The following is a 9148-nucleotide window of genomic DNA, read 5'->3' as shown; positions in this document are numbered from 1 at the left end:
ATATTCATGTACAAAATCTGCAAATGGGCATCCTATTTTAGAAACGGATCCTTTATGTCAACCCTCATGTTGTCTTCAGGTCAAATTTGACCCATTTTCAAAAAATGTCTCAGAAATTTGGGTTTCTTTCAACCAAATTGCCAAAAACTTAACATGGATGGTTCCATTTAACGCTCTTCTCAAGTAAAATGAAGGATCAGTACACTACGTTGATTGAATCTTGGGTGTTTTATTCAATTTTATAGTATATTTCTGCTTTTTAAACTCAAAAATTAGGTTTAGTGTCCATGAATTCCAAAAATAAGTGTAAAACTTGTTGTATGAGTTGGTAGTAGTATTGGAAAAAAGCGTCCAACGTAAAAGTGACAAAAATGTTGAAAAAAGGGTAAAATGTTTTGAAAGAAAACGTTGAAAAAAGACATAATGTCAAAAAAAAAAAAACATAAAAAAAAACATCAACAACTTAAAAAAATGTAAATAAATGCGACAAGAAGCGGCCAAAAACTTCAACAAAAAGCGCTGGAAGCCTAGGGAAATTTTTTTTGAAAAAAGTGTCAAAATTTCTTTAGCCGGGAGGACAACACAAGGGTTAAGTTGATTTCTGCAAAGTAGCCACAGCTATCAGATACTTGTGTAAAATGTTAAAATTTTTCCCCTCTGTAATGCAGTGGAGTAGAAGAAGGTAGCCTATAAAGTAGTATAACAAGTAAAGTACCTCATAATTGTACAATACAGTTCAGTACTTTACGTTACTTTTCACTACGGATATTGGGTTATCTCATAATGGCATTACTAAAAACCATTTAGGATCTGCAGTAATCTGACAGCAGCCTTCATGTCAGACTACATTGGGTCTTCGAAAGCTTTAGTAAAACCATTTGTACTTGAGCAGAAATCCAAGGAAGTACATTTACTTTAGTTCAGCATGCAGTCTGTCATCTGTTTGTCCTTTCAAGGTGTATTTCCTCGTAAATGATTTTCCATTGTTTGCCAGCAGGTTTCACATTTCAGCACAAACTCTTGTGTGTGTTTTTGTGTCCTTTGTCTTCCCTGAAGCACTTTGTTTGTTAAAAGCGCTTTATCGCTAAATTCGACTTGGCACGTCTTGTCAGGACAGACTGTGGCTGATGAGATTCTTAACCTGCAGATAAAACATCCATTAAGTGGCTTGTCTGGGGCGATTCGGTACTCTTACCCTATTAGCATATTGTTAGCCATTTGTGAGATGGTGCAGCAATGGATACACAGTGCCGCTGTGCAGCCAGTCACCACGCCATAAAGAACCACCTCTCACTCTGCTGCTGTGCTAAATGACGTCTCTGACATTGAAATACTCGCCGGCTGTCCTCCGCCAGACGATTCAAATGACCGCTAAAAGCCCGGGGGAAGGGGGAAAAAAAGGGCCAAAATGCAAAATTGATGGAAATGACATTAGATTCAGCTCATGCTCCTCACTGTGTAAATTATGCCCCAAAATGGACTCTCTGGCCCGACTGTTGGCTCCAATTTGTTAGGCCATACCTCATAGTGTCTTGTCTTGTCCTTCCCCTCTTCCTTTAATCCAATCAGAGGCACACTGGATGTTATTTATTTGTTTATTTATTTATTTTCGAAGGATGTAACCGATTCTTATCAGGGCAGAAGTGGGGCCTTCTTCCTGGTGAAACGGTGACTAACGTCCAGCCATCGATCCGTCAGTTCGTCTGCGGTGGCGGGTGACGCTTCTGGTGATAGACAATCTGTGTGTGTGTGTGTGTGTGTGTGTGTGTGTGTGTGATTATATATGAGTGTGTACACTTAGTGGAGTCAATAGTGCAGATATGGGTGTGTTTTTCAGTCCATAGATTGTGATTAAACATGTGCACATGAGAACTAACTGTTTACAAACAAACGTTATAAGCCCCGCCATAGAGATGTTTTGTCAGTTTGTCAGCAGGATTACGGAAAAACTACTGGCCCAATTTTCATGAAACTTGGTGGATTGGTGTAGCATCGTCTGGCATTGTCAGACCTTCATCCACAGCGCTGCGGAGGAAGGTCTGGCTAGTCCACACAGCATTCTGGGATGGGAGAAAAACGTGCTCTGGTTAATTGGCATTTCTTTAAACCAATCACAATCGTCATGGGCAGTGCTAAGCGCCGGACGGAGCCACGGCGCCGCTGCAAAATAGAACACAACGGCAACTGAGCAATCGCGGAAGTGGAAGGTCGTGGATACAGACTATGTGTAGCATAACCCAGAACTCAATAAAATTTGGAGCGGATCTGAGTCACAGGGCGTTAACACAAATTATTAATCCGTGTGTGTGTGTGTGTGTGTGTGTTTGAGTGAGACGGCTGGCCAGGGAGGTTGTCAAGCCCGCAGGCGCTTGTGGAGTTTAAAAGAAAATGTTATGATGGACATGTGTATTTAAACAAATGATCCGTCAACGAAAATAAAAGCCTCTTATTTACGAGACCGGTCTGAGAAACCTTCAGCTTACAGCGGGGTCTCCGAGCGTGACTGGCCGAGAGCGACGAGCTAGCGGCCCCGGCAGGCGCTAGCTGGCTGTTGCGTCACTTTATGGAGCTTCTCAACTCCTAAAACTTTGAAGCAAATTGTCAATTTGGCAATGATTTTCATAAACATTTTGGTCTATTTATGTACCGGAAACCCGACCCTCGTTGAATGCCGAAATGAATGTTGGGATACGGGTGCTGCCAAGTTCATACAAGTTATCAACCAATGCATCCTCGGTAAAATGGTGCGTGTCAAGAACATCTCCGGGAATCTTAACTGTTCTTGGTGAAATGCGAACTTGTGTATTGGGACAGTACTTTGGCAACACAAGATGACGTTTCACAGGGACACAAGAACCCAAGTCAATAAGAACACAGATTGAGAAACGCCAAGTGACTCTATATCCCAATCCACATTCGCAGGTACCAGTAATCCTCTGGGGCAGCCCACGAATGGAGTTGCGAGACTCTTGAAAAACGCCCACATAAGTCGTTTGTTCAAGCAGCACTTATGACTTCTATTTAGGTTAACAATGCAGCACCCTCTAGTGACCGTAGTAGTTATGACAGGAGGAGCAAAGCAGAAAGTAAGGTGACCAAGTATAAGAGCGACAAATTTCCGCGTAAGGTGGTGGATGGCTCAAATAAACATAAGAGACTGGGGTTTGTGTGCCATTGGAAAATAAAAGTAAACTTCTTTTTCTTTAACTTTCTAGCGTTCTGCGTCAAGTGCGTAACTGGAAGGGAAGTAACGTCTGATTTTAACCCCCTTAACATAACCAAGTTGTTTTCTTTGCCTAAACCTAACCAAACTATGACCGTTTCACAACATTAACAACACGCTTAAACTGGGACAGTTATGTTCTCTGGTTTAGGAATGAATTTGTATTTTTCTTGTCACCACTAAGGGTGCTAATTTATGAAACACTGTGCTTTGTATTGGAGAAAGGGTGTCAAACTCAATTTTGCTAAGGGCCACACTGGAAGTGAGAATCACAACAATAAGGACCAGACATGTATAATTTATTGAAATGCTTTTATTTAACCGCAAGAGTCAAATACCTTTGGCTCCATTATTGCATTTCTCAAAGGCTAGAATAACACCGCAAGTCTTAATGCTTAATTTGGATTTTTTTGCTCAGATCTGATTTTTTGTTTGGCTGTTTACATGACCTTTTAAAATGTGGTCTATATCAGATTCCAGTGTGAACTGTTTGCGGTTTCGAACTGACCCTCCTGCTCAAAAGAACAATAACAATGACATCAGACGCAGCACGCTGTTGCACTAAAGTTAGTGAGGTTATGGAGGAAGTAAGCATTTTCACTTTTATTTAAAAAATGATTGTGTAATGGCAGCCGTAACATTAATGAACATAACACTAATCAGGTCTAGCACCTCACTCTCCCTCCATTGACCATCACTGTTCTCCATTTTGTAGGCCTAGTCAAGTTTTTAATTTTACTGTCTTGTGTCTAGGGCTGACTCCCGCCGGCGCATAATTGTGACAAATGTCGATGTGGATTGACGTAAAAGTCGCATCAGATCCGCCTTGGTTGTTCACACTGTGGCCGCATTGAAAAAAAATCATATGGAAGTGGTCTAAATCTGATTTGAAAAATAATCTGATCTGGACAAGACTTCTGAAGAAGTCTGACCTGGTCACTTGACCCCCCCCCCAAAAAAAAAAAAATCTGATTTGGGCCACTTTTGCCTGCAGTCTGTACGTAGCCTCAGCTTTGGTTGACATAAAACCCTAAAAAAGTCGGTAAAAAAGTTTCTTAGCCATCATAGAATTTAGCAAATCATGAAAACAAAAAATCCAAAACAAAGGTTACATTTTTACCACACAGCCGACTCGCAACAAGCTGTTTCACAGCCTTAATATGTAAACTCTCTGGTTGTGTGGGGATTTCTAAGGCTTAAAGTCAGCAACTTTTTTCTGACTTTTTTGGTGTGGTGCACAACTAGTTGGGCCAAAATTTATTGTGAACCTAAATTGATATGCAGGCCGGATCAATTTGCAATAGGCCGGATTTGGCCCGCGGGCATTGAGTTTGACACGTGTATTAGAGGTGTAGGAAAAACCATCCTATGTTGTCGTATGGTTTGGAGGACTTGTTAGTTGTTGCTCAAACTTCACACAGAAAGCAGTCGTCATGGAGCACTCAGGGACAGTGTTTTCATGGAAAAACAGTACAATTGTAACAACACTTTATTTTATATGCTAAGGTGTGGTTATGGAAATATAAATACACACACATATCGTGCAAGTAATTAAACTCTTACTCCCATACAAGGTTAATTGTCTGGAAGATGGCTTGTGCAATACGTTTTTTTTTTTTTGTGTACAACCATATTTTCTTACAGTTTTGGAAATATATCCAGACATATAAAGTGGTTGCGCTTGCAGATTTGCATATCAGAGAAGACTATAATGGCCTTGGTGGAGGACTGCGCTCTCCGAGTGCCCTTCTAGTTTTGAGTTGATTTCATTTCTGACATTGTTGTTTTATTTTTATTTTTAGAAGGGAATGGACAGTTTGGGTCCCATTCAAACATCTACATCAAGTGCTGCTGCTTGCCAGTAATGTTTATGCTCATAAAAGCATCGGCAAACTGCCTAAAATGTAAATCTACAACACTTCCGTTGTTCCATTTGAAGATATTTGTTATGCAGATCTATTAGCTTTGCAGAACATTAGCATTTATCATCTCAGAGTTAACTTTAATAATTTAGCAACTCCTCTGTTTCTATGTACACGTAGTATGGGCATCTGAGTGGCTGTTTTCGGCCTAATTTAGTCCATCATTCATTTAGTCGTTTCAGGAAGGATCACAGACTCTTTTACTTAACATTATTGTGGTTTTTGCAACACACATCTATAGTGAAAAAAATAATAAGGCTGATGTTATTCTATACTTTCATGATTGTCAAAAAAAACAAACAGAAAAATAGCCATGGTTGCAAAAAGTTTAGGTGTTAATAATTATTCAAACATTAAAAATGACCAGAATTGGAGATACGTGGTTTCACTGGACAGGAAGAGGACGAACAAACTGAAAAGGAAATCAACGACTATGTCTATATCCTCGATGTTCCACTTCCGGGATCGCTCCGGTGCTGCAGGAAACTCCGCCGGATGCATGTCTTTTCGCCGACGTCCGTTACCTTCCGCTTTCTACTGGCGTTCTAACCTCCGGTGGATTTCTGAGGACTATGGTTAACTGCTCCTCAGATCTCTGCAGGGTAAATCCAGACAGCTAGCTAGACTATCTGTCCAATCAGAGTTTTCTGTTGCACGACTAAAACAACTTTTGAACGTACACACGTTCCACCAAAACAAGTTCCTTCCAGAGGCAGCACCGTAGCTCCGTCCAGGGCTTAGCATCGCCCATGAGGATTGTGATTGGTTTAAAGAAATGCCAATGCTGTGTAGACTAGCCAGACCCTCCTCCGCAGCGCTGTGGAGGAAGGTCTGGCAATGCGAGACTAATCTCCGACAAATGTAAAGTACGACCTCAAATTTGTACTTAAGTGCCATATGTGAGTAAATGTATAATTAGTGACATTTCACCACTGGCCAGGACCACTGAAAGTGAAGCAGCTAAATGGAATTCAGCCATCATTCATTTTATGATTTACGCCAGCCACGTGTAAACGTAGCATAAATGAAAGTTAAATAAAACAATGTCCGAGTTGTAAAATAGAGCCGTTGCTGTGCCTTTGAGTATCTTGCTAGTGTGTTGGCAGTTTGTAATCAGTAATAGTGCCCAGATACTACACTGACACACCTGATTCTAATTCTTAACTCGTTATCTAGCAGCTTGATAACGAGCAGATCATTTGAATCAGGTGGGTCAAGGTAGGGAGACGCCTAAAGGCTGGGACACACAGGGCCGATAATCGGCTGTTGGACAGTCTGGCGAAGTCAGTGAATCTATTCAGTGTGTCCTGTGCCGTCGTCAGCCTATTTCTCGCTTAAAATGTTTTCAGAAAGACATTTCAGTGAACTATTTTAGTACAATATCAGATCGTATTCTGAACGAGCCGCCATGACAGTCTGGCTTTGAATTTCCGGAGAAAACAAACCCATGTGACGCGTTCGTCCAATCAGCTGGCAGTTTTAATTTCTTGGGCAACAATACAGATTAGCGGCGCATGCTGGAGATGTATTACGTTTCTCAAGTCGGTGTCGTCTCAGTGTGTTCCGAGGCAGTTTATTTGGACCTCGGGGACCCGACTGATCATCTCGACTGGCTTTTCTGTCGACGGTCGGCCGTCTGGTGTGTGTGTGTCTCGGCTATAAGACGTGAATTATACTGGCCGTTCCCAACGTGGCGCGCGCCATTGTGACGTCAAAATGACGTAGATCTTACCGGCGCGCCCAGATTTATACTGTGACTGCAAGTCTCTCACTTACTGGGTTAAAATGAGTTCTTTTATGGTGAATGAAAGGCTTGATCTGACCGAGTAGGTCATCCAATCAAATCGAAGCATTGACGGCAATGCTGCTGCCAGTTCTGCCGTTGTTTACCTTTTTCTTCTTCTTCTAGTCCGTAGAAAGGCGTTCATTAGCGCCACCTCTGTTCAGGGGAAGGGGGACTTAGTACCCAGGGCCCTCAGGTGACGAGGGCCCAAAAAGATGCTAATGAATAGCTGCGAATGTGGAAGAAACGGCCTGCAAAGCTCAGAGACAGGAGCGTATCGAGGCACACAAATGAGTCTGAGGGAAGGCTACTAAAACATTTCTGCTGCATTGAAAGGTTGCCGAGAGCACGGAGGCCTCCATTATCCTTTTAAACACACAGCCAAGACAAGTGGAATACTTAGGACCCTTTTCCCTTTTATTTCATTTGCTAAAACTCTATAAAATCCCGTTTTTTCTTTTTTTCTTCACTTTGTCATTATGGGATTATTGAGTTGTTGATTGATGAGGGGTAAAAAATAAATAAATTAAAAGGATTTTACCATTAAGTTGCAACATATTAAAATGTGACAAAAGTGAAGGGGTCTGAATGCTTTTGGAATGCACAAGTGTTTTTTTGACTAAGTAGATGTACTGTAAATTGGAAAGCCATGAAGAAAATGAGAGGTTGAGCTTGTGCAGAATCTACATATAAACACACACACACACACACACACACACACACACACACGCACACAGACACACACACACATTGTCTGCAAGGTTTGCTGCGGCTCTGCATGTTTTCAAAATTAATCTAATAATTCTCATGTTTTGCACAAACAGGTCTGTAAAAGTAAAATATTATTCAGACTCATGGTTTATCTAATAGCCCATTTTTAAGAGTTTCAGATCAATATCCCTGCCGATGTGATGCGAAAACATCTGAAGGGTTAACTTGTCAAATGTTCCTGAACAATGGATATAATTGGGGTAATAGCCATTACAACAGCAGAGCACTAGGTGGTGTTGTAGGATATATTTGTGGTAGTTTAAAGCCTCTCAACACCCACACAGCTGATTTCAGTTATTTTGGCTGATTAGACCTCAGGTTTGATGTGGGCCAGAGTTTTTCTTTTTAAAGATAATTCCTTGTAGACAGGGAAGTGGGGGGAAAGACATGCAGAAAATGGCCACAGGTCAGACTTGAACTCTGAGCCACTGCATCGAGGACTAAGCCTCTGCATAGGGGCACCTGCTCTACCAGGTGAGCTATATTGTGAAGGATATTAGAAGCACTTTTCCGGTGAGCGCTGAGCGTTACTGCGCAGCCTCCAACTGAGAGAGACGACGTAGATGTGACGTGAGCAACGTGTCTGAAAGTTGGAAGTCTTCTGGTAGCTGTGCCAAGAGAAATCTCAATCATTACCAATCTTACAGAGACGGAGAGCATAGGCATATGTAAGGACTAACATGGGAACAGGCTAATTATTGCTAACTAAAATGCTAGTTAACATTAGTAATCAAACTTAAACAGCTAATGTAAGTCGAAACTGCCTGTGAGCTTCTCCTGTACTATACGGTAATTCCTCTACTGTGCAACAGTAAGTCACTTGGTTATGACACAATCGTTAGCTTATTTTTACAAAAACGTCTGCTACGGAGCCATAATGTGAGGTACAAGGTAATGGAGCCTTTACATTGTCGTGTTTCTTTAGAAATAAACAATGGACAAAAAGTCTTTAAACGCTTCAGATGTAAAGTTATTTGCTGTAAAAGTGATGTCAAAATGAATGGGAGTCAATGAAACACTAACAACGGGTGATGGCTTGTTAGCATCAAAATGGCGCCATAGGAGCTACGGGTTGTTGACAGATGCTTACCCAATGTGCTTACCCCCTTGGAGTAGAGAGAGGAAGTGATTTGTTGCTGTTGTTGCTATTGTCGGGATTCTGATTGGCTAACGTGGGCTTGAGCTTCTCATTATACTGCCACCTACAGGTTTGGCATGCTCTTGACGGCATATATACACGGGTATGTGTAAACAAAACATTTTCTGAAAACTGACAGCTGTGCACCATGTTATTTTTGAAAACGGAGAGGTTGAAATGTCCGTTTATGAAAATAGCCGGCCACGTGTAAACGTAGCATTAGACACAGAACAATACCGTTTGTGTTGTTTTTTTCTCCGTTAACTTCTAGGCAACAGATTTTTATGTTTTGGCTTTTTATGTTTAATATT

This window comes from Perca flavescens, chromosome 6 (assembly GCF_004354835.1).
Source record: "Perca flavescens isolate YP-PL-M2 chromosome 6, PFLA_1.0, whole genome shotgun sequence".
NCBI classification, from domain to species: Eukaryota; Metazoa; Chordata; class Actinopteri; order Perciformes; family Percidae; genus Perca; species Perca flavescens.
The sequence above is the reverse complement of the archived record's forward strand: the minus strand, read 5'-3'. Positions refer to the sequence as shown.